The 27,133-nt window shown below is 39.8% G+C and overlaps 2 protein-coding genes and 2 non-coding genes across 19 annotated transcripts in view; 1 reads left to right on the top strand and 3 right to left on the bottom strand.

Annotated features, from left to right (window-relative positions):
• Positions 1 to 27,133, top strand: part of Hiw (MYC binding protein highwire) — a 525,671-nt gene that overhangs the window by 51,765 nt on the left and 446,773 nt on the right. The gene's annotated exons all lie outside the window — the stretch shown is intronic.
• LOC143212420 (uncharacterized) overlaps positions 1 to 27,133 on the bottom strand; it is a 240,721-nt gene that overhangs the window by 37,171 nt on the left and 176,417 nt on the right. Inside the window, exon 4 of one of the 2 annotated variants that reach the window (XM_076431242.1) lies at positions 8,396 to 8,504. The exons of the other annotated variant lie outside the window; for it this stretch is intronic. The gene's annotated coding sequence lies outside the window, so the exon portion shown is untranslated. The remainder of the gene's footprint in view (positions 1 to 8,395; positions 8,505 to 27,133) is intronic. 2 annotated transcript variants of the gene reach the window in all.
• On the bottom strand, positions 17,673 to 17,792 carry LOC143212475 (5S ribosomal RNA). The gene has a single exon (XR_013009700.1). It is a non-coding gene; the product is annotated as a 5S ribosomal RNA (ribosomal RNA).
• LOC143212474 (5S ribosomal RNA) lies at positions 18,114 to 18,233 on the bottom strand. Its single transcript, XR_013009699.1, has one exon. It is a non-coding gene; the product is annotated as a 5S ribosomal RNA (ribosomal RNA).

Here is a 27,133-nt window from a genome sequence, read left to right as displayed (position 1 = left end):
GTTCTCACGTTCATAATTGTGCTAATTCTTGTATGAATTTCGTGAAACAGGAGATGAAGAAAATATCTTTCTTCCATCAATAATACGAATGAGTTGAAAATAATATGCTATTCCTAAATTCTTTAAACCTTTCGTTTAACCCACTCGTGTTTGCCATAAATGCGTAAATTCTGCAGTCTACGTCAGAAGACAACGCACGCTAGACAGTGCTCGGTAAACTCAGCGTTACATTTTGTTTACGAGCATCAAACGTTCCGGGACTAGACACCGTTGAAAAAATTGCCGTTCCCCTTCGTTTTTCAAAAAATGCGGCAAACAAAAAACACGGCGCATACAATTTACGAGCAAGAATGCCGTCTGGCGATTTCGCGGACACCGCGTATATCGTGTTATACGAGCGGTTTTTTATCTTTTTGTACAAACACACTGTCACAATTTTTGTGTTTCACGGGAATCTACTGCACCGAGCGAACAATAAAGCGTCTTTTTGTGCGTCGCGCGTCCGCTTCGACCGTGCAGGATGCAGAGAGTATCGATGATCGAATATTGAGCAGAGTCTTTGTGGCGCAGGGGCCTTTATGTTTGGGCGCGCCGAAAAATCGCGTCTCATTTTCCGGACTCTTTTTAACGATTCGCTGAATATCTCAAAGGGGTGCTGCGCGCACATGCGGCGTGGCAAACATTTTCGCGCTCTGTTTTCACCGGGTCGGGTGGGGAAAAAAGGAAACGTGGGAAAATGCGCGATGCCTTTAGTAAACGGAGCCGCTCGTCATGGGTTTCAAAAGATTTACTCATCGCGTAAAAAAGAGCCCGGCGTGGTTGGTAGACGGATACTCTGACCCAGTGCCTGAGGACGCGTATTTCGCTGCTCTTCCCGACTCACAGTTCGCGAAAAATATGCAGCGAGGTCCTGAAAAGTTGAGCCAGCGCGGCGTTGCATTGTCTAGAAACGCCGATACAAAACTACGGATGGTGGGCGACTGTCGTTATGCCGACTTACCCTTTAACCCCAGCAATGATCAGAACTGCATCGGAAAGGGACAGTTGCTCGGAAAATCGGTAAAAGGTACCGGAGTTATAAAAACCACCCCCCGCTACTTTGGAAACTTAGCTACCCTTAAAAATGGAACGACTGCCGTTTGTAAATAACTTTTATTTACTCGTTGATGCAAAAAATGCTGCCCGCTTGGAAATATCCTTTGAAACGACACGGCCGGGCCTCCGGTATAACCGACAGGCTCCGCTTTTGTGGATTTTCGCTTTTGCCGGTATTTATGCAGTCGTTGACATTAATTCGGAGGTTTGAATCGTGATGTCTTGTTTCCCCGGGTGCGTGCCAATGGCGCCGTTAAACACTCGTGAATGGTTCGTTTCGAGTCGCAGATTCTGCAACAAAAGACCACCAGTGATGGATGGCTCGCCGCGGTTTTGCGAGCACGTAGATCTCTAAAGTTAGATTATTTAATGTAGCCGGAAATTCGTCGCGCCGAGTGAATCTTTCACGTGAACTTCCAATGAAAAATACTATTTTCTGATAGGGGAGACCGGGGCCAAAAGTTCCCCCGGCGTAAGTTGTTCCGATCATTATTTATAAAAAAAGAAGGACGCACGATTAGTTTTCAGTTGTTTTTGTTATAAAAGTGGGTAAAGACACTCTGTCGTTCATTTTTGTGGCACCTGCGGTAGTGTAGCGTGTTTTTAACGAAGACTTATTAGGTACTACCAGATAAGTAAATATTATTCGATCCTTACTTTTTGGAATATCTCGATTATTTAATATCGATGTCACCGATTGATTTATCCTTATTAGTTATGTCATACCTGTAATTAAATTATTATTGCAGATTTCCACATGTGTCAATTGGGGCAAGTTGTTACTGTGACCTGAAGCACATTGTTCCTTGTGTTTCAGTTTAAAAAAAGTATTATTAAGGATAATAGAAACAATCGCAAGAAACTTCAATATCTGTCACATGACTTTGTCCAGATTTATTAAAACACTAAAAGGTGAGAAAAACAAGAAGAGCATGAAGATCATCTTTAATAAGCATGAAGAAAAGATTATGGCTAAATACCTTTCGAAATGTTTATCTATTTATTTTTTGGTCTTCTCCCACAAGAAGCCAGAAAATTAGCGTTCAAATATGCAAGAAAATTTAGAAGAATTTTAGAAGAAAGAATTATATGCAATATGTACAATGCCAAAGTAATTTCATACCAAAGATAATGTTTATTAATAACTATAATGTATTTCATTAAAGTTTTAATTATTAGCAAATTTTATTCTTTAGTAACAACTTGTCCCAATCTAAGAACAACTTGCCTCACAACGGGGCAAAAAGTTGCGCTTCGCCCAACGACAAGTAAATGAAAAATTTAAAAATATAATAAATTTAACAATAAATTACTCGTTAAAGATGGGGTCCGATACACCTGGGAGAACATTTGAGTAACGCTCTGTACGAGTTTGAAAAACTTCTCACGAAGTGTATTTACATTGTACTCGTTACAGATGAGAATATCTTTTCTACTTTTACGTCATTTTATATGTTTCTTCAAACTCGGAACTTGTAGCCCCGGTCTCCCCTACCATTTTCCTGTGTATGCATTTCATAGTAAATAATATTGTCAATATCGAGTGAGTTTATCGCAGCCTAAGTGTTCATATATTCTTCAAATTGAAGCACTCCGGACACTTATTATTATCGTTATGAAGGAGTTCTTGATTTACAAAGGAGCCCGCGAAGAAAAGTTGACTAATAAAGCCGTTTCGATAGACTGTAAATTGCATATTGAGATAAGTAATACCATTAAATGTTTACCTATAAGAAATATAGTCATTATCGGTTTAAAAATCTCCGAAACTTCGAGCCGGTAGTTAAAGGCGTGGGTATCAACAACTCTTCGAAGTGGGAGGTCATAAATTACCCGCGAAACGGGACATAATCGTCAAAAACAACTGTGAATAAGTGGCCATGATTAAAATGGAACGGGGCATTAATATTTCACTTTGAAAGTTGGCGTTAGGAGCAGCGTTGCTCGCGGAACGAGCTGATAAAAGTCGATGTGGATGTTAAATTCCCTGCTTTCCCGGAAGATACGCAACGCGCGAAATATCGCAGACATCAGAACACGACGACGGTGCCTCTGAAGTGAATACAGCGGAAACTTCGCCTCTTTCTCGGCGTCGGCAGACAATGAAAACGTACTTTAAGGCGTACTCAAAGAGATTTAGATAGAACCTCAGAAACGCGTTCCGCGAACGGTTGAACAATTGGAACGTGGCAACACGGTAACCATCGAACGGCAGTTAAGCTTTCGCTAACGATCTATTACAACGTAAAGCCAACGCGAAGTACTATTTTCACAAATTACCGTTCAACGTGGTACGCTGCATCGCCGCCGTGTGCTCGAAGAAGCGGAAGAAGAAGAAGAAGAAGAACGGGTGGGTTTCGAGGGTAGAACCCGCGTCTCCGTTTCCCTCGTCGTGGGGTTCTGGCAAATAAATAAACGGCCAAGAGAGTTGGATTGAGTGGATCCACCCGGACAAAGACAAATTAGATGAAGTTAGCAAGATAGAGACTCGAAGGGACATCGGTCCTGCCTGCGAGGGTGGGAACGAGACGAAAGGGATCGCCGGTGGACGACCACAACGGGCGGAACACGGAATTCCGAAGACCAGAAATTTCGGGCTCGGCAACGCCATACCAACGGGGCCATAAGTGCAACGTTTCGCAACGACGTGCGCCAGCGGCCTGACTATATTACACTGTTTCTCCGCGGAAGTTATAATTGTTTGTAGAGTTTCTACGCCGCACGATTCCCTCGAGAAGAGCGCGCAATGCGCCCGGGCTCTCTTCGCTTTTCGGGGAACACCTTGTGTCCAGGACTCCGCTACTGTTCCCGGAACCTTTTTGCTCGGTTCATTCGATGACAGCGTATACCGGTGAAATTCGATTTGAAACGCGCGGCCAGTGGCACTGTAACTGATACGTCGTAGAAGTTTGCTGGGCAAATGTAGCGAAAGGCTACGACTGCTCTTTACCGGACTCAAAATTTGTGGCTTTTTCGAGAGAGTAACTTTTTCCCCTCAACTCATGGTTCCTCCCACCCTATTCTGCAGTCACACATTTCACGGGGGAAACGTTTTTATTTAAATAAATGCAACAGCTGATGTAGTGTTAGGGCTGAGGATGAATTAGCACGCCTAACAGAGAGCTCGACGACTGACCGCGAAAGAGGAGCACGAAATATAAATTCAGCAGAAATATTTCAGGAATTATCGGCCGGCGATGGTTTACGGCGACGTTTATTCGCGCAATTTACAACGCGTTCACCATCGGCATCGCGATCGAGAAGCCGGTGCATCTGAAATATGACGAAAAATATTAGATTTTACGAGCAGCCAACCTATGGCCCGGCGACAGCGGAACGAAAGCGGAGGAGGCAAAGTAGGAAACGGCGAATTTATCGTTAGTATTTTTCTTCGCTCGCGCAAGTGTGCGGAATCTCGAAGTTTCGCGCTGCGGATGTTCCAATATTTTTTTCCGTTCGTGCGAAGCAGATTCCGGTCGGGAAAGCTACGGAGAAGCTGAAATTTGCACAGCACGCGCTCGGAAAATCTTCGCAGCTCGTCCTTTCGTCACGCCGGCGTTAATTTTCGCGACAAACGAAAATGATCTTCGCCGTGTGTGACCGGAATATATTCAGCGCAACGAGTTAAACAACGCCGCGTGTTTTAACACCGGTGCAGAATGTTACAGCGATCAATGATGCTCGTACGGGATTAAGCTCTTTGCTCGGTCAGAAATAATTATTAATTATTACGCGTCATGTTACGGCCAAACAAATTTATTATACGAAGCGAGATTTATTTATATACGTTGTTATTCACGGCGCGGCGCGGCGGCCTGAATTTTTTAAATTTTCGATTAATATCGCGGAGATTATTTTAACTGATGCCCCAGCTGTCGCTGATTTGTTTGTTACAGGATACGGTTTATTCGAAGGATTATGTAGCTTTTGAATGAGATTTTGTTTCTTCTAATAGCCAATTCTGGATGGTTCTAATTAGTACACATTTATGGATTCGTAACATAAAAAGGTGCATAATTGTACACTGTTCTTGCATTAATTAGATTATATCGAAACACTACGAAAAAAATAAGTTTCTATTTCATGCCAATGATTGTATACTGCAGTGTTTAATTGTCATGTATAATAAAAAAAAAATCTAAACCCAGACCTTCAAGAAAAAATTTGACACAATGCTCATCTAGCTCATCTTAACACTAAAAGGGATTTTCGTACAAGATGGAGATTGTTTTCATCAGTTGCAAGACACAATTCCTGTGTATGTTCAAATAGAAATGTACAAATTCATTTGCAGTCTCCACTTCTTCAATTTATTGATTATTTGCAAAATAACTAAAATACATTCTACGATCTTTATCGTTGTCTATGCATTTCAAAATGAAGTTACAATTAATCTGGCAACTCTGCGTCTGACGCGTCTGTTTATCGCCTACCAATTCTACTGTCTAAGCATGCGAACTTGACGGATTTTCAAACTTGATTTTCTCGAAACCAAAACCTCGTACGAACAAATTTTATTCTACATTTTCGACTTATCTTTTTTTATGTAGTTTTCTCGCCTGTTACCTGTATAATCAATTGATAAAACTGTTTTCCCTAAATTGCGACCGTTTGTATTCTTGAAATTGTTGATAAACTCTCGCTCTTACCCAATATTTCTCGTTGATTCCGACCTGTTATACTTTCCATGAAACGTAACAGGATCATTTCGTGCGTCCCCTTGGTCAGCGCTTTCGCTTGTTCATTCTCGAGGCAATAAAAAATGCTGGCTGCGTTTTATGAGCGCCCGGACTAGCTAAGATACCCATTGCGCATACGTATAAAGGGTAGTGTCGTAAAGTACCACTGAAATTCTGCCCTATCTCGTACGTTTTTCCATTTCACCGCTCCCGGGGCCGCGGGAAGTGCGCGTGACGTGCAACCGTGAGTGCATGCGTAAATATTTATCCATGGGACCGATGCGTGTGGTCTGCCTCTTGTCCCCTACACATGTATGTCTGGGATATGAAGCACGATTAAAATATCTTTTTCGTTGCCCTCCTGAAAAATATTACGCAAGCATCCCCGAGCACAGTGGTCCGGGTGGCCGATCTAGCAGTTCATTCGGTAAAAAATGACTCCTCTTATATCAGCATTAAATGCATCCATGTACTTACATTACTTTCTACACTGGTGGTCAAAATGATAAGGCACCTCAAGGTTTTTTAGCAATGAACATTCATTTGTACATATATGTATACACGTAGAAAGTGAATATACAACAAAATAAGGTACTAACTTTTATATAATGTACTCAAAATTAAATAACTCGTTCAAACCATTTATTATTTCTACAAAAATTGACTTTTAGTGCGGGCGAAATGATAAGGCACTTTGAATATAAAATAAGAAGAGTACTAGAATTCAACTAAATTACACAATTTTTGGCAGCATTTAGTAATGCGTGGACTGCCCTTTACGTTGTATCACTTCAATCATTCTTCTTGGCAAATTTCTATATAGATTTTTTATATTATTTTGATGTATGTTTACTCAACCTTCTAAAATTTCTGATTTCAATTTGGACACTGTACTGTACTGCTTTCCACCTTCGTATAATATTCTTGACAGTCTTCCCCAAACGTTCTCGATAATGTTTAGGTCAGGAGATCTTGCAGGCCAATTCAAAACCTTTATATTTTCTGTGCTTCAAAATAATTTTTTACTATGCGAGCAGTTGCACAGCTGCATTTTCTTGCTGAAATATATATTTTCTGTCAGTAATTCTGCGAGTATATATGTATGCCCAGTTTGCTCTTTACTTAAATTTAAGTAGCCACTATTCATACGGCTTTCAATCAATTTTATTTCCATTTATTTCCATTTATTTCCATCGGCTATAGAGCCGATTCCTCCTCATATCATTACTGTACCGCCACCATATTGTCGACGACACAAAACCCTTTGTTCCTTTCTTAAATCATGGAAATAGTACTTGTATCCATCTGTACCATCCAAATTTAGTTTATTTTCATCCGTGAATTGAGTTTCCATTGAGATTTCACGACATTTATATGAAATTTTGTGTGTGTACAACGGTGCCTTATCATTTGTCCACCAGTGTAAATGTTTAGCAATGCCAAAATGTCGATACTAATGAAATTAAAGAAACATTATAATTAGAACAAGCATTTAAAAATGAGCAGTTTGTGAATGCGGGTTTCGATCGAAAAATTTACTAATTTTTTTTTGTGAACCTTGTCTTGAAGAGCATTCTCTTACCTTGAAAATGTATACCACAAAAGAATCAGAGTTCGTCATTCATTAAATTAAACATTTAATTAAAATTAAATCAATTTTAATTTACAAAAAAATTAATTAAATATTACTTAAATAAGTAATGCTTAATGGACTAATGAAAGTTGTCCAAGTTATTTCCCTTTGACATGGACATATCTTTTTAGTTACAAATAGTTTTATTTCTTCAAATTGGAGTATTTTCGGTATACTCTTATCTTATAATGCCGCAAGAATCATTTCCACCTTCGTACTACTTCAGGAATTATTATTGTTTAAAGAGAGTCACTGATACTTCAGTGGATAGTAACGTTCATCGAATGCAAATGTCCATTACCATCAGAAACGATTAAATTAATAAGATTTATTAAATATTGTACAAGCATTTCAAAATCAACATTTTATGAATACCCTTATGGATTAATTATTATTTCAAAACTGAACGATGATTTTCAGGCAATTCCGATAATGAGACAAAAAGAAGTTAAACAACATTTAACGGTCTACAAATGTCGATACAAAATATTGAAAGAGAACATGTTTATTCTATAAGAAATCAAGGTCACCTTTAATTTTTAATAATGAATATATATTTTAGACTTCATAATATTGTATCTGATGTCAAAACGAATCCAACGACCTAGATTATACCTTTAAACTTCCAAATAGTGATAAAATCTTAATAAACTGCTAGATCGGATGCCCGGACCGCTGTGCCGAGCGCGCTAAACCCGATATCAACGATGCGAAACGCTTCGGCGCGATATCCGAAGCGTGGAGCTCGTCTAAATAGATGTAAATGTTATCGTAGTCGTCGGACGTTGCATAGACAATGATACGTGTAGGAAATAATAACAACGTCATAGACGGTTGTATGATAGCCAACGCAGGGATTCGTGAATGTAAGTCTGCCAGTGTCAGAACGGTGATGTCAGCGTACACATGTCTCCCGGTAAACGAATTCACTACAAGTCGCACGGGAGTTAATGCAAATGCTGGCAAATTCCAGCAGCTAGGTACTTACATATGTATATCATCAAGTTCGAGGGCGTAAGCGGAGATGTACACGCACGGTTTGGGATTTTGCATAGGCTGTCACGAGTTACTGGTTATCAGTGTCGATTGCGGCAAACCTGTAGAACACACGATCCAAATATTAGAAACACGCAGTGTGGCAATTGTTTAAATTGACCAACTCACAGCTGGCGAAACTCTGGTCGAATCAATGAAAGACCTGGGATATGCATTTGTGGGAAAAAAATGAGTAGGTTCCATTTGAAACAGTGAAAAGATAACAATGATCATATAATGCCAATGCAACGTTTTCAGCTTGTTCTAATTATTACAGTAAGAATTAAACGTCTATCTGGCTCCAGTCTCTTGCAAATCGTCCAGACCATTTTTATTTTGCATAAAAATCCGCAGTCTATTAATCGCAGTAAATTAATCATAGCAAACACGAGAATTGCAATATAATAACGCCTAATAGGGGAAGTGAAGTTTGAGGGATGCAAATTAGCAACCTCTCGAATTTCAAGGGAAGGACCACAAGTGTCCAACTTCGATTTTGATAATTTTTTGTGAGACGATGGTATATGGATCCCTAACGATGTCTGCAAAATATTAGGTGTAGTTACTCAATAGTTTTAAAGATATAAACAATTAAATTTTCATTACAGTTCAAATGAAAGTTTAATTGTTTATATCTTTAAAACTATTGAGTAACTACACCTAATATTTCGCAGACATCATTAGAGATCCACATACCTTCGTCTCACAAAAGATTTTCAAAAACGAAGTCGCACACTTGAGGTCCTTTCCTTGTTAGAGATCCAGGATCGAGATCCAAGATCGAGCCACGGTGATCCAAGTATGTATACAATACACAAGATCTCGAGCTCAGATACTTTTGAGTCTCTGATCTAAATCCTCAGATCAGGAAGGTCTCAAGGTTAGATTCTTGGGTCTCATGGATCTGGGACTCTTGGATCATGGGAGACTTAAGTTTGGATTCTCGAGTTAGAGGATTCTTGGATTTGAACCCTCGTCTTTGGTTTGGTCACTCCCTTCTGATCTCTTTAGCACTTGAGATCCCTCGAGATTAAGACTGACACTTACGTATTCAAGGAATGTAAGAACTTTCTCTGGTTCATGACCTGTCCTGAGATTGTGAACGTCGACTAGAACCCGATCCCAGCTCGAATGTAGAAGTTCACAGAAGCTTTTCAGAACTGGTAATAACCAGTCTTAGAGTACAGTGTTCTTCTACAAATTTCTAACAGTTTTCGAAGTTAATTTTTTATTTGCAGAGTTTGTTGCCTTCGATTATGTATAAGCTATTGTATTTTTATTTTAAATCTTCACGACTCATATGCAGAGTCTATAAACTTTTTCTCTGATGAATCTATAGCAAAAATAAGCAGACCATGTCCGAGCGTTTTTGAAAATACTAATTATGTATGAAGATAATTTCATTTTATGATATCCAGAAAATATCTTGATATATATACTTCATTTCTTGTTAGTTCACTTCAATGTTAGAGCGTCGATCTCGTGTTGGTCTATTTGCTGACGAGTCCAACACTACTGAGATTGGTTTCGTCTCCTTCTGTCCTCGATATCTGTAATAACCTGTATCGAAATCTCGTGGTGTCGACATCGGCTACTATTCGTACGATCCTCCGACGTCTCCGTCACATTTTACCTGTACATCTTTTATTCACGAAGTTCACTGTTACGTTATGTCGAATTCGGGGATTCGTAATCAGGTAAAGTAGTTCCCCCCCTTCTTTTCACCTAAAGTACCCTAAATGGTAACCAGACGCTTCTCTTTTCTCCAGTAGACTTCCTGTGTATGCCTGTTGTGAACTTCTCGTACCTTGTTACATTTGTGTAGACGACGGGCCTTCATGCATATACACTTAGGCATGCAAACTGCCCTGGAGGACAGTGTACAGAAAACAGTTCCTGAAACTGTGCTTGTACAGTACTTCGCCGCGTGCTTACTATGCTGATCTTCAAGTTTACCCTCTTCAGAAGTAAAACTCGGCGTGGAACGTGTGTATACCGCAACCTACGATTTCATCGAACGTCTCGCTGAATATTTTCATTATATGCCGAATCGTTTTAGTGCCTCAAAGTGCCAGCCCATCAGTCCGTAGAGTTAAACTGACTCGACTTTCTTATTTCATCCACTCTCTGGATCTTCCTGCATTTATAGTAAATTTCTAATATACGGGAAAACATGTGTAGTAGTAACCATCAACATCTTTACTCTACAAGGTTGTCCCAAAAATGCTGTACTTCCTGAGCTCATTTGAAGCAATTTTTTCCTCTGCGAAAATGTTTTCCGCGGCTTTGTTAAAGAGTTATTAACAAAAACATGTAGACCAATCAGAGCACGGCTGCAGTAGACGGATTCCGACTCCTCCAATGCCAACGCTAGACTCAGCGGGACCTGTCGACGACCAGGAATCCGTCCGCTAGCCGCTAGTTCTGATTGGTCCTCACTTTTCGTAAAGAAAAGCTAAAAGTTAAGAATTACGCCTTCCAAGGAAATAAATTTTTGGGCACCCTGTATTTTAGCAGTACGGAATTTTCCTGTTCCGTATGAATAGACAGCGGATCTTTATGCAAAATAAAAATTTTCTATCTAAATTGCAACAAACTGGAGTGAAATAGAAATTTATTCTCTTTCTGAATGTGTTTAGTAGGATGAAAATAATATAACAGTATTTTTGGCTGCTCTTTATTTTACCGGACTCAAAATTTTTGCCTTTCTCCTATAAATTATGATGTATTTGGTATGGAATCCAGTAGATTTGTACCCGGGACGGCGGCAGATCGAAGTTTCGATCCTGTAGGAACAATGGTTCAGGAGTTATGCTTGCTTAAAGTTGAGCGATCTGCAGTGTTTTTGACAGGAAAGGGCGCCGCCATATTGTAGTGTCGCGCGCCGCTTACCGAGCAGAGCCGCAAGGTAAGCGGCTCGCGGCCGTCACTACGAAACAATATGGCGGCGCCCTTTCCTGTCAAAAACACTGCAGATTGCTCAACTTTAAGCAAGCATAACTCCTGAACCATTGTTCCTACAGGATCGAAACTTCGATCTGCCGCCGCCCCGGGTACAAATCTACTGGATTACATACCATATACATCATAATTCATAGGTGAAAGACACAAATTTTGAGTCCGGTAAAGTAAAGGTTACCCGTATTTTAAAATTCAACTAGTTTTTACTATTTTAAATGACACCTACCCATTTTTGTCATAGATGCATAAAATCCGCTGTCTGCTTGTGAAAACTAGAATTTACATTCAATTAGAAATCAATTAAAGAGATGCTGTCGCACTGCTTCCCATTTTTCGGAAACAAATAAGCACGATCCCGTCGCTCGGCAAATTTTCTTCGCAAAATACCGGTGGCCGTCGAACGGTTAAATTATTTTTTGTTCACGGGATGAATTCCTTCCGTGCTTATAATCGACGATATTTCAAATTGATTCCCGATGACACAGTCCCGGCGCAGAGCAGCGCATTTCGCGCGAACATCCTCTCTCCGTTCGATAATTCACGGCGCATTCAGATCCCGGAATTTTCTCGGGAAATAATACTGAGTTTTTGCTATACGTGGGGACCACCGGTAAAGCGACATTCATCACTGTCGTCCGATCGTTCCGATCGTGGCTTACGTGCCCCGACAAGAAACGCGGGATCGTGGAAATTGCCATGAACGATAGCCGTACGTGTTCCCCACAGGCCCGTGTCGCGTCGCGCTGTGTACGTCCGCAACGCTTTTTTCCACCGTTAGCCATGTAATTATCCCGGTTCGCGACCGTGCTTGTTCATTAAGGATTCAGATCGAAGTGGCATGGATACCGTACAACTTATGCTAACTAGACTGTCGACAAAGGAACCGCCTTTCAGTCTCTCCCGCTTTGTTGTTCTCGGCTAACCTCCGTTGATTGGAGAAATTCCTGTTGTGTAAGAGTGTATCGTGATGTTAATTTGACCCAGATAAAAGAAGTACCTCACGTGACATCATTCTGGGAGCTACGTACCGAAGGATCGTAGCTCGGCGAACACATTCCGAGCACGTTTCTAGTTTCATGGGTGACCCTTGATATAAAGGATTCTGCCGCGTAAAATGTACGACCATATTTCGGGCTCGATCCGATGTATAAGGGCTCGAGCTTCCGTGGATCTGTCCAATCGACGTTTAATAGTTTTCATCCCTTCGTCATACACCATTCATTCGTACATACACTACTGCTCAAAAGTATCCGAACACTTGCGAAATGTGTAATAGCAACGCATAAAAGTTATTTAACCATAGCATTTCCATGGTGGGGCTCCTCGAGCCCACAGGTTGGAAAAATTGAAATTAGGACCATTTTTCTTGTGTGTGAAAAATTTAGAAAAAATTATTTATTGTCGTTTATACATTACAGTTTAATATCCAGAAAGTTCTGCTGCTATAGAAAAAAAAAAATTACAGTGAATATAAAAGAAAAACACAATTTCTATCTAAAAATTCTGTGAATTCACTCTATACCTTAGAAATGAAACAAAGTGAAACTTGAAATCCCTTCAAGCACCGAGACCGTTCCACTAGATTTCGTATTTGTGGATAGAAATTATATTATTGCATTTTCATTATATACTTTGGACATAATAATAAATTCTATTGTGCTATGATACCACAATATAATATTATAATAATGATTACAAGTGACAAAATTGTTCTAAATATTTTGCCTACCAACTTAAACTACGTTTTGTAGAGGAAAAGGAAGTGTCTGGATACTTTTGAGCGGTAGTGTAGATTTCTCATCTATAAAATCGCGAACCCAGGACGAACGGCACAAAAACCCCCGACTTCTCCGTCTGAAACCCGGACACTATTAACTTCTTCTTAAGTTAGATATGGTACCATAAAGAAAATCGAAGTGTGGGAATTCGGGCAAAAAATATGTATTTATTACGATAATTGTTAGTAGATGGAAATCATTTTTTAATGAATTATAGTGCAAATTTCATACCGATATCTCTTATGGTTCAAGAGTTATAGTAAAATGTCACCAAATTTCTCGATTCAGAGAATATACCATATTAGATTCTATTAGATCAAATTTCTCGATCCAGAGATATGTTTTTTCGGATTGTTGTCAATGCCAGCTAAAAGATACACTAAAGAACGTATACGTAAGATTGAAAGTGACTTCTAAAAAATTCAGTATTGAAACACCTTGAAAATTTGACCGAAGACTTATTAAAAAAAAAAAGATCCTTTCAATCACGTTTGAAGGTTTACCCTGTCCAAGTAAATCCAATGGCGGCGGTACACTATTCGTTGAACGTTCAATAAAACGGCAACGAAAAATCGTACAGCAAGTTTCAAGAGCTCGTCGCAAAGGGGAGACATCAATCATTTAAAGCCATGACGGTGTTAGTCCGCTACGAAATTTTTCAATGGCGCTATGGTCGTTTAAATTTGAAAAATGTTCGAAACAGAAAAACATACTCTTACTTCATACACTTTTACAATGATGGAGACTTGTTTTGGGGAAACTATTGTTACAGCATGTGCAGCATTCTTAAAGTAGAGCTTACAATTTTTTGACGAAAATTTAGTGGCTTTTTAACTTTGCACGCCAGTATACAGGGTGGTCCAATACATATTAACTCCGAACTATGTATCTCCGCTGTTTTTGAAAATGTGAATCAACTTTATTAACCAAAGTTTTTCAGTATAAAGAGGACTATAATATGGAAATAACAGATTTTAGGAAAGTGAACGAGTTTCGGAGATTTCAAGATCACCTTAATTTTTCAATTCAGCTCATCAAACTCTACAATAATAAAAGGTATAAACATATGTCGGAAAATTATTAATTTAAGAGACACATCAACTTTAATGTTATTGAAATTTGTAGATCTTGTTTACCATATTTTCGTGTTTATCAATCAATAAATTATCGATTAATGAAAAACTGTTATTGCCTTAGTCTAGTTCTCTTCATACTTAAACAGTTTGGTTGATAAAGCTTTTTCATACTTTCAAAAACAGCGAAGATGAAGCGATATGTATCGGACTACCCTGTATAAATTTAAATTTCCATTCCTATAAGCCGGTTTAAAGGCACCAAAACGATCGTCACACCGTTAATCATAAGTTCCCCGAAACGAAAAACAAAATTCATTGGTACTATATCGTAACACGCATTCGAGTATATCACAGTCACGTAACGATTCGTCAGAGAGGTGCCCCGGCAGCGTACAGCTGCCAATAAACAGGAAGCAGGCAACAATGAAATGAATAACAACCCTTCGAGGGCACAGCGCGAGTTAATCGACCAGTGGGGTGATTTGGGAGTTTCTGGACCAACTCGTTTAGCGTCGACGAGGTGAAACAGAATTGAGAAACACGAGTGTTTCTCCACATTACTGCGAGCTATGAACATTGCAATCGACACGAGCAGTGTGCGGTACATTACTAATCGTGTTCATTGCGTGTTAAGCTATCGCGGCTCGGACATTTTCTTATTTGCACCGAAGTTCAGTGTTGAACATTTTCTTATTTGCCTGGACACAGGTTTGGTGTTCCCCATTTTCTTTTTCGCGGCTTTATCACGGAAAGCAGGCGACAATGAAGTGAAAAACAACCCTTACATCACGTGAAATCACGTGCCATAGTGTTGCATACAGAAGAAATAATAATGCTTATATGTCTTTCATTAAGAAGTGTTTTTTAAATTCTAAAAACATGCTGTTTTCTACAATTAACAATTTTTTACCATTTTTTTTAACCACGAGTCGAAGAGTGTCAACTCTAAACTTCACAAATAAAAAATAGCGCGAAATTTAAAGTGATACCTCTTAATGGAAAACCCTTCATATGGCTCATACTCTCAGAATGTCACGTGACATGATAGTAATGTGCCTTTACTTTACTTTAAAGGGGTAACAGGCGTAAAAACAACAATTTTTCAGTATAAATCAATAATTTAATCTAAAATCCAATTAAAGCACTGTTCACGATATAAATTTAGGTACTTCAAAAAATTTGTTCTGTACTTTTCGATCCAAAATGACGGCGCTACAGCTTACAGAATCTAATCATTTCTTGCAGGTGCTCCGGAGCTTGACATCTGAAAAGAATTTCTTTCGGATTTCACTAAAAATTCTTAGAAAAGTACGTAGGGCTTTCTGAAAATATTGATTTTTTTAAAAAGAAATGGGTGTGAAGTTGCAATTGCAATTTTTGCAACTTCATTTTAATGTAGATTCGAAAAAAATCTTTTTTCTAGCTCGAAAAATCTGGATGCTAGATGTCAGGCCCTGGAGCCATTTGGAGGAAAAAATTGTCTTTAGTACCTTAAGATATGTTGTGAACAGTGTTTCAATTTGATTTTATATTAAACAATTTTTTTACTTCATTGACATTTTTAGGCTCCTTACCGTAGCCATACTCTTTAAGGGAGTATTCTGTATTTGAAGATTTCCGATGTTGCGATTTTGGGGGTTGGTCGTTTATGGGAGCCTGAAGCTTGGATCCTCAGGTCATGGGGTTCTTGGATCTGAATCCTCGGTTTATTGGGGTTCTTGGTTTGATCACTCGTGGTCTCCTGATCTCTTTCTTGAGTTCTTTAGACTGAAGTCCTTTAGACTCTCTTCAGGATCTTCTAAGATCCCCTTTAGATCGTCTGCTTCTTAGATTCTCTTTGGCAGCTGAGATCCCCAGACTGATAGATTCAAGGAATGCAAGAACAAGAGGGAGACCACGAGTAAGTGTTTCTTCACATTATTGCTAACATTCCTACCGACACGAGGGTTTTGCGGTTATATTCGCAATCGTGCTTATTGCGTGTTATGTTATCGCGGGTCGGGCATTTTCTTATTTGCACCAGGAGTTCACTGTTCCCGATTTTCCTCTTTTTTCGGGTTTATCACGAGCCATGGGGTCTGGCGTGTGTTACTATAGCCTACCGGAAGAGGACAGTGGCGTGCTCGTAAGTGCCTTAACGATTTTTTCTCTCTAATGGGCAACGTTACGAGTGTAACAACGCTGGGCGGGTAGAACGTGACCTGTAAAAAATGTGTGTCGCGTATTAGTTGTTTAACGAGGCGCGCGCATGTTACGTCACGCGCGACCGTAGAATAGCGAACGAAACGAATAAAAGGGAGAGCGGATTATGCCTCGGCTGTAAACGAGAGGAGGCAGACGAGAAAACGAAGATCAAAACTTCACGAGATGTAACGATCGATTAAACCGGCTGGCCATAATCGCACGGACAGAAAAATGTAAATAGTATTGTTCTCCAATCTCTCTCTCTCGAGGCGTGCACTATTAAAATTCTGAGCGTACGAGGGTTCGAACCTTTGCTCGAACCAGGCCTCTCGTTGAATCATAAGCTAATCGCTGCCCCGCAAATAATATTGCGCTACGGCGATGGTATTTCTATGCTAACGAATGCTATAGCGGGCTCTGGAGGCGTGTGTTTACTCTGCGATAGAGAACCGGGAATTAACGGTCGCTATCGGACGTCTTTCCTAGAGCTGCAATTAAGATAAATGGAGAAACCTATATTAATTAAAGGAGTTGAACACACATCTTTTCGAAGAGTACACGCACTGTATAATTGCCGGGACTGGGAACGCAATTATAGCGAACCAAAGTAAAACTCGTCTCCCCACTCTACTTTCCCCTTCCACGACGCTATTCCCCGGTCACGTGACTAATTCGGTACTGGAAATGCGTAGACAGCGATCGAGATTATTTTATAGAGTGGAATGTATTTCAGTTGTTTGTAAATAACCTGTTGGATTATCAAGAAGTTACCAGCAACTTATCAAAAATGAATCTACGATCTCAGAATCGTATTAATAAAGAGAGATTATGAAGTATCGATGAAACGATCTCGCAGAATCGTTTCTAAACAGAAATTTCCCTATGATTCTCATTCGTTTATGCTCCAAATGTCAATATTGGTCTTTACAACCAAAGACAGGTATTTCTACTATTATTATCCAAGTCTCCAATAACTAGACAGCTTTATGCAAAAAAAAATAATGTAACAGTATTCTTAAATTCGTGTAATGTTTTTACCGTTTTAAATTACACCTGCTCATTTTTGTTATAAATGCATAAAATCCGCTGTCAATAACTCTACTGAATTCAACATGATGCCACTCGTCTAAATACGTTTCGATATCCACTGCAAAATGAAATATACAAAATTGTATATTTTGAAGTTGAGCAACAATTACTGGAATATTGTAAATAAAAGTAAAAAAGAAAGAGCCAACAGCACGCGGTGTTCCCAGGCGGTCACCCATCCAAGTACTGACCACGCTCAACGCTGTTTAACTTCGATGATCGGACGAGAATCGGTTTTTTGCAACGTGAAATGGCCGTTGGCGAATGAAGAAATTCAGAACTGAATGAAGTTTTATCTAACAAAACAAAGAATCTCTTCAGTCAAGCTCTCTCTTAGAAACAATGAAAAATCCTATGATTCTAATTCGTTTATGTTCCAAATTACAATGTTGGTCTTTACAACCAAAGACATGTACTTCTACTATTATTATCCGAGTCTCCAATAAGTCTACTGAATGCAACATGATGCTACTGGTCTATAAATGCGTTTCGATATCCGCTGCAAAATGAAATACACAAAATTGTATATTTTGAAGTTGAGCAACAATTACTGGAATATTGTAAATAAAAGTAAAAAAGAAAGAGCCAACAGCACGCGGTGTTCCCAGGCGGTCACCCATCCAAGTACTGACCACGCTCAACGCTGTTTAACTTCGATGATCGGACGAGAATCGGTTTTTTGCAACGTGAAATGGCCGTTGGCGAATGAAGAAATTCAGAACTGAATGAAGTTTTATCTAACAAAACAAAGAATCTCTTCTGTCAAGCTCTCTCTTTAAACCACTGAAAAATCCTTTGACTCTAGTTCGTTGATGCTCCGAATTAAAATGTTGGCCTTTACAACCAAAGGTGCTTCTACTATTATTATCCGATAATTCAGTTCCACTAAATTTAACCCACGGTTACCATAGATGCAGAAATTATACCACTTTTATCGCGCTGTCAGCTGTACCTTCGTGACACGGCGGCATTAAGATCGTCCGTCAGAAAGGAAACTGCACGTTTATTTTTTCATGCTATTTCCTTATTGTACAAACTGTTGATTCGTGTGCTTCAGTTGACGCTGAAAAGATCGCTGCACAATTTTATCAAAATCAGCCACCCCTTGTTTCGACTTCCTGTGCTCTTATCGCGTGCGACCCAATTTAGAACGATGCCCAAAGATTTGAATTAAACACTCTTCATTTTGAATTGTAGTATTCGTAACAAACCTTTTCGTGATTTATAAAAACGTTTCAATAAGGGAATCTTTTCGTCAACTCTATTTATACACATTTTATAACAATTTATAGAGCATTGGAAGACAATAAGTGTTGATTGACTATTTCTATTTTGAAAGTGGTCTTTTTAAAACTCAAATCAAAGTTTACCGATATTTAACACAAAACCAAACATTAGCTTGAAAGGTTGTATAATAGTGAAAGTGGATTACGAAAATAAAATGAATCAAATTCGACAAATGTTTACAAAAACACACCGAAAACTGGAAAAAAATTCAGATAGTTCAGAAACATGTATACGTTGGGACTGTGCTATACAATATTATGAATTCCCTGACGAGTTCCGTACAAAATTATGAGTTTCGGCCAACATTTCGAGTAGATCATCGCCATTGACCGCTTCCGCGGCACGCAGGACCAGCGATAAATCAGGCTTGTTTGCCAAGCTCTCAAACGAACTAACTGGGAATCCTTGGACTATTCTTGGATGAATGTAACGAGGACCGAGAAGGGGTTAACTGGGACTGGCTTAAAGTAGCGGATTGCGTGGGCGGTCGGCGATACGAGCGATCCAAACGATGCATCAGACGAGCTATGGTCGTGGATCGGAGTTCCCTTTTCTATTAAAGCGCGCGGCACTCTTCCGCGGGATTGGAATACACAGAGTACGCGCGGTGAAACAGGCGCGTTGAGGAGAGCCGGGAATGAACGCGCCGCAAAGGGAGAAAGCGAAAGGCGGCTCTCGCGCGCAGAGTAATTAAAACTCTGAAAGTCCCTAAGTCGCCTCAGACTGCGCGTAATTTGCAAACGGCGCTCTCTTTCGCCCTCGTGCAACCGCGCGCCCAGAGTTAGAAAACGGACCGAAGAGAGAAGAGTGTTGGCGGATTGAGAGGAAAAGGGAGCCGAGACGACTTGCCCGCCGACACTTCTGGTCTGGTCCCTCTCTTCGCGCTTTCTCTTCCGTTTCGCCTCTTCTCCTCGTTCTGTGCGTGTTTTCGCTTTGGCCGTAGCATCGCGTCGTTTCGCTCGCGCAGCTTTTGCCCCGTTGTTTACGCGTCTCTCAGTCTGCCGTGTCGGTCTCGTTTCCGTTCGAGCGGGATCTTTGTTCTGGGCGGCCCGACCCGGCCCGACTCGGCCCGACGTTTGATGTTTTAACGCGTCCGCGGGCCTGAGAGCGCGCGATAGACCGTTCATGCATTTTTTCGTGCCGATTTACACCGATCCCCCCAGAACGGAAAAGCCAGCGAAAGAGGTTTTCCACCAGCGAACATGTGGGAAACAGGAAGCGAACGCCGCCGCCTCGCCGCGCTGCTCGGTCTCGGGGCTTTTAAAAAACCGAATATGCAGCACACACGCGAGCTGAAAGGCTCGCGATGCAAACTCCCGAAGCTCGATATCTGCGCTCAAACGCGCGACGTTTTTCACCTTCTCAACCCTCTCTTCGTCCCACCCTCTCTCCTCTTCACTTCTGTCACGCCTACGCTCCAGAAACTATCCGGCAAAGTTGCGAACTGTCGGAATCTTCGAGCGACCGCCGCCGCGATTCCTACGAACGAGATGCGACGGATACGTCCGACGCACGTCGAATAGCGAAACTCGCTTCCGAAAGAAACCACGGGAGAACGGATACAGGCTGCCGATGGGACGGCTCCTGAAATCCGAAGAAAGGGGAATAAATGCCGGGCGAAACGCTGGATGTTGGGGAGACGGAGTTTCGGCTCGAGGAAATGCCCCAAACACGGCTCGACGAACTTAGATTCCGTTTTGCCCTCTTCAGATTTCGTGGATGTGTTCTTTTTTTCGTGAATTTGAGAGAATAATATACGACGCCGTACGCAAGTTAGAAAATTTATTTGTTTTGTTGTTCTTTTAATAGCAGTCTTTCCTCGCGATTTATTTCACAGTTACAATAATTAGAGCTTTTTTAACAGTTCGCTGAAAGAAAAGGAAAATTTATATTTGTTCGATACCTAGTATATTTACTTCAATGATCAACCCCTTGTCCTACAATCAGAGTCGCCAGATTAGAACTTGTGAGTCCCCACTCTGCCTTCCCCTTCTACCGCCCGGTCACGTGACGCGTTCCCACATGACGCGTCTATAATCTCATTTTGCATGAATCGATTCTTTGAGCTATTCTGAATAAAAAAGTTTTAGGGTACAATCGTGAAGAACTTATTACTTGTCAATATATTTATCTTTTTTTTTGCAGCATCTATAGTAAGTGTTTAAATGTCGATTACGAAGAGAAACAATTGCACTTTGCAACTTCACCGATGCACTTCTGTAAAAATCCGTATCGCAGGATGATATAGCATATTAAACCATGCAAAGCTTTCCTTCAACATTTTTTCCATTTTCAATAACAACCGAGATATAATTCAGTACAGAGTCGCCAGCTTACTGTACTTAATTATATACTTACTGCTCAAATAAATAATTGCAAGCACAGCCATTTACTTATCCGGTTAGATTAATTTGTATCTATTATTATATAATAGAAAAATCGTTAATTGGAAGAATTTTTAAAACTGTGCACCATAATACGGAACAATAATGATCCAATTAAATGTTAACTGCTAAATTTGTGTCCACGAAAATTGCATCAACGAATTATTGGAACTATAAAGGCGTTTGACAATCTATCCACGTGTCGTTGATGATTGTTTTTTCTCCAGTGCATGCACCTCGCTCGTTTGTTATAATTGACCGTGTAATGGCGTTTTGATAAACACGTTCGATGTGCGCGACAAAGCTTTATGTTATAATACAGTTTATATGTTAATGAAGTTACGGCTCATTCAACAAAAAGTCCAACACCATTAACATGTTTATTAAATGAAGCAAGAATTGGTAAATTAAGATTTCTCGCAACAATTAGTTTCGCAACTGTGTTAATGAGAGTCCGGATTATTATGTTAAGTTTATTGGAAAATCTGAAGAAAAGGATGCCCTCACATTAATAATAAACAGTAAAATTGACTGTCTTATTCTGATCATCCTGATAATAGAAATTACAAGTTTAATCAATTTGTTTATATGGACTATGTGGACAATTCTATCGGAGAAAGATGGGATATGAAATCTAAAGCATTAACACGACATTTTTTTTTAATATACCATATGCCTGTCGTATTATTATTAGACTGTGGATTATTTTTATGCAAAATTAAAATGGTCTGTTTCTATTGCAAGGGACAGGAGCCAGATAGATATTTGATTCTTCGTTGAATAATTTTAATAAGTTGAGAATAATAGTTTGGTGCTCTTAAGTCACTTTAATCTTTGTACCGTTTTAAAATCTACCTACTCATTCTTCCTATAAATGCATAAAATCCGCAGTCTACTTATTATAAGTTACTTGAGCATAGTCATTTCTTATTAAAGGATTTTATTAAAGGATCAATATTATGAGATAAAAAGAGGATTCAATTCCATTGAGACAGTTTTATTGAAATTTGTTGTTTCGCAAGTCTGACATCTCATTTTCCGAGATGCAGTCAAGTATCACGAAGTACGGAGACGACAGACGAATCGCGTCTCTACTGTATTCTCTTTCGAGCGAAACAATTTATAGGTGCGCCGGTTGCGTCCGTCGAGATTAGTATCGGCGATAGATTCCGAAAATTGACTGTCGAACCGTCGGATTATAAATAGTGGATTGCCGCGGTGGTGTTCACGGGTGAATGCTTACAATCGCCGGATGATATTTTTCGCCGCGGAACGAAGAGCGAATATTACATATCGGGGTTGATTTAAATTGATACCTGGTCGATTTCGGGTTATCGCGCGGCTGCCGGCGCGTTCAATAACTTTTCCCGTTTTGTCTCGACGGGACGGTCAATTTCGTTCACTTTTTACGCGTCATTTCACGGCAAATCGTACTGTCATACGGTTTCCAATGGAATCCTTGCACAGTGGATATTAAAAAAACGAATAATTAAAGAGCCAACTAAAAATGGATACAATCGAACCTGTCCGATTCAGTCGCATGTCCTGATGATTTCCAAGATTCCCGGATTCTGACTGACACACTGACCGTCGAGTTTCATTCTATATTTGACAAATCCTCTGGCATTTCTCAATATTTTGTGACGGAACATTATTTCACAGTACAGTAGGACCTCGAGTAATCGGCTTGACCGGGAAACAAACAGCCCGGATAAATTAAGGCCCGATGGATAATCGAGACCAGACGAAATAATTAAAATGCACATTATATTCCAAAATAAATTTTTTATTTTTGAAAATTTATTTCCCTTCATAATGTAATCATATTTGTTTACAATTGGGATCCGGTTAATCGAGGTCCTACTGTATTATCAACACGAGACAAATATTATTTAAAAAATTTCTTACTTGGTACTCTAATAGTGTAGGAGCGAGATTTTGAATGTTTTCTGTATGCGTGTAATAATATTTGTATGTGTGTGTGTGCGTGAGTCAATTGATGCGATATCGATTGACTACGTAACCAACGATGTAAATAGTTAGACAAACAAAACATCACGTCGAGAAAACATTCAGAAAGACGCGTTCAACGATACAATTACGGAACGGAACACGAATTACGGTTACGCAATTAATTATTAAAGAGTTTACGTTTATATTCTTATTCTCAGTTATGTGTTCAATAAATATTTAGAGTTTTAACATCCTTTACTCTTACAATAATAATGCATATTATTGAAGATTAATGAAGATTACGCCTTGTAAACGAAAAAATAGGACTTTTGAGGACTATAACGCCCTAGATCGATCTTTTATCTAGCGTTTTTCACTACTGAAAAACCCCATTTTTGTATTATCGAGAAATGAGAACGCGAGTCCCGCACCCTTGCAACGCTGGAAACGAGTCTACCGCCTTAAATTACAGAGGCTAAAAAGACGATTGTGATCCTCAAGTTCCATTGATTCCGAGTGCAACGGAACATCACAACACCCAATCGCGCTCCCTTTACCAGGTTACCTTCAACATTCGATTTACGACGTTTACACCTAGCAGAAGAAGATCGCGCGTGAAACGGCTTCTCGAAATATATCTGCCGGAAACTCGCATTCGACAGTAGTTACTACGAAATCGAGGAGAATAGGCGTTCGGGATCGGCGAAGTTGGGAAGGGTGTTGGAGCCAAAGGTGGGTGGGTGGGAGGGGGATGGGGGCACGTAAAAATCGAGTGGCTTGGGGTTCCCGTGGGATGAGAACTCGTGTAAAAGGGAGGATTTCCAATATCACGTCGCTCAGGCATCTTTTGGATCGGCGTTAATGGTCTCTTCCGTGCCCGTCGCCCTTCAACCGTCCTCGATCCTCGTTGGATCTCGAGATTTTTTCCCCTATAACACAGATATACATATATATATAGTTTCCTTTTTATCCTTAGGGTCGGGAATGGGTGTTCCGCGTTGCCCATCGATTCTCCCAGTCGAAACCTCGAGCGGCAGAAGTTCTAATAGCGTCGACGTCGGTATATAATAGCGACATCGGTAATGCCGCACGGAAAGAACACGGAGCTCCTCTAATGAATCTCGACTGCCTTTATCGCGGACCTCGTATCCCGCAACTTCGACCTGAGCCGGGATGATATTCCATGCCCGCGGCTAGACATCGTAAAATTTGTTCCACGAATTTATTTTCCGGCTGGCTGCGCCGTTTTTGCGAACGACACGGCATACTGAATCGATCCTTCTCTCTTTGCCTCGCAAACAACAGCACTGCGCTCCCCTCGTAACGTCCCCTAGCCTCGACAAGACGCCTGAAAGCTGCGGAAGCTGCTACAGTAATGTCTCAATGTATGCGGAAGAGATATGCATGATATTTGTGTAGAATTTACCCCCACCATATCGGGGGATCTAGCTCTAGAGTAGGCCACAAGCTTCATCGCCGAGAAGTGTGACACGAGACGATACTAATTCACTGACAAAATTGTTGTTTTTGTTCCGTGCCACACGTGGTACACTCTGACATATTTATTTAATGCGCTAAAAACATATATTTTATAACAAGCTTAACACTGTAGAATATGTTTCCACCAAAAGAATGAGGCATTATAACAAATGCGGTATATGTAGAACATAGCACATAAGTTTGTTTAATTGTCGAGCTAGTTAAAGGCTTGGCAGGGAACGTGTTAACTATTCCTTCTTTTATTTTTTACGAAACTTGTACACAGACACATTTGTGACGTTTTCGCGATTAAACTGTCACCAAACACGACACCGTTTGAATCATATTTGCTCGTTTGATTCGCGATATAGTGGAACCTCTATTATCCGAATCTATGATTTCTTTCTTTTATTATCCATGTATTGATGTTTCACAGTGACTAGTTCGGATAATCGAGGTTTACTATATCGTGGATTAACCCTTTGCACTCGGAGCTATTTTAACTCGAAAATTAAACATATCATTCGACTTAGAATAATTCCATTCTGTATGATTTTTGTCATCTGATGGATATGAAATTGATATAATACCGCATGCACTATTTAAATGTTTAGCAATTATTATTTTGGAAGTTTTGAATTGAATATTTTGAATAAGGGAATTGACTTGAATTGCTAAGGGTTAAACAAGTAAAAATCACCCGAACTGTATTGTGTTTCGTGTCATTTCATCCAGAAAAATATCACAAAGACGTACGTAAATGTTTCATCTGAAAATAACTGAATATAAAAAAAAAGTTTTGTTTCTCACCGATATATTTAGAAAGTGTTACAGTTTGTAGAACTCTGAAAAAGCACACCGCGCGCGGTAATGGGGATAAATTTTATCGCAAATATCACGCACGTGTCTTCCGCGTACAACGAGACATCACCGGGTTGATACTCGTTGCCAGCGTATGATTAACTTTTTATCAAAATCCTAGGTTCCGCGTCACTAAATAAATTCACCGGGAGCCGCAGAAACTCACGGTCGACGTATTTATGCCGCGTCGTCTCTGCTTCGAAACATGGGACCCCGTTTGCGTTCCGGACTTACCGGCTGAAACACGGCCGGAAGAAAAGGGGGATGGAGGTTTGGTAAACGAATTTCGCGAAATTCCATTCATCGACAGCTTGAAAGCCGATTAAAACGTTGTCTCGTAACGCGCACACGAGCGCCAGCCGGTATTTAATTATGGAGAGTCACGGATGCGCTCTGTTTGCCGGACCTCGCGCATTATTCAAGGTATTTACGAGCAAATCTGTGAATATGTTTCCCCGATGAAAGAACGGCTGATAATCCGTCGCCGGGAACCTCTGGAAACGTTCCCTGGAAAATACGACGCGAGCCTGACCCGTCAACTAAGTTCTGTTGAAATTAGTGACGATTATGAACATTGGTAACAGGGTCCTTTAATTCAGGTTCTACAAAGAAACTTTGAAACCGGATTGGTTTAAGGAATTTAAGAGATACGTGGTTCGTTAACCCTTAGCACTCGATCGATGACTCTGAGGCGCCACTAAAAATTGCTGTATCATTATTCTAAAATATTGTTTACATTATTAATATTGTCGGTATCTAATCAATTACTAAACATTTAGTTATTTTATGAGGTATGTATATGTTCTATTTTCGAGTTAAAATAGCTGCGAGAGCAAATGGTTAATTATTATGATAAATGTACGTATGTATAACTGCGAGTGTACGTTTTACCGCGGTATTTTTTCCCAATGAGATTAAAATACGTAAAAATGTATATTTTGCCCTGAATAAATTTGTACAATTCACTTGGCGAGGCAAACAAAATCGTTAATATTTTTCATATTTGTATAATCTCAGGATTTGAAAAAACATTCTTCACTGACTGTTGTTCACATGAATGTAAAGTTATTTAAAATTGGATACGGGAAAGTTTTATTATTATTTAGAGATACCTACTTCGGTACAATAAAAATATAAAAAGAATAATATAATAAGAAACTCCCCTTGCCATTTTAATAAAAAAAATTAAGCCCTCAGCATTACGTACATTAAAGCGAAGGAGGAGCTCATTACTTTGGCGCAAAAATCACTAAAAATGTCCCTAACACTGCGGTGTGATTTGCAACTACGACGAGAAACGAGCTTCACTTCAGCCTACCGTTTTAGGTTAGGTATAGATAAAAAGTATTATAGATAAAGTAACAGGATATGGCAAAAGTAAAATCGAAGAATAATGAAAACATCAGCAACGAAAATAAAAAACGTGAAGTAAAGTGATGTGCACGAAAAGATTTACTTATGAAACTGAAAACTGAAGAAACAAAGAAAGACTGGAGATTTTAAGAACTAAAAAGGAAGAAGAGAATTGAGAAAGACAAAGGAGTTTACATTATAAATGCAATTGTGGAGTGTTGTAAACGTCATAATGTTCTTATTTCTGACTCTATGTTCTTATTTTTTTGTATTTAGAACACATGCT

The sequence above is a fragment of the Lasioglossum baleicum genome, chromosome 9 (assembly GCF_051020765.1).
Source record: "Lasioglossum baleicum chromosome 9, iyLasBale1, whole genome shotgun sequence".
Taxonomy (NCBI): domain Eukaryota; kingdom Metazoa; phylum Arthropoda; class Insecta; order Hymenoptera; family Halictidae; genus Lasioglossum; species Lasioglossum baleicum.
The sequence above is the reverse complement of the archived record's forward strand: the minus strand, read 5'-3'. Positions and strand labels throughout refer to the sequence as shown.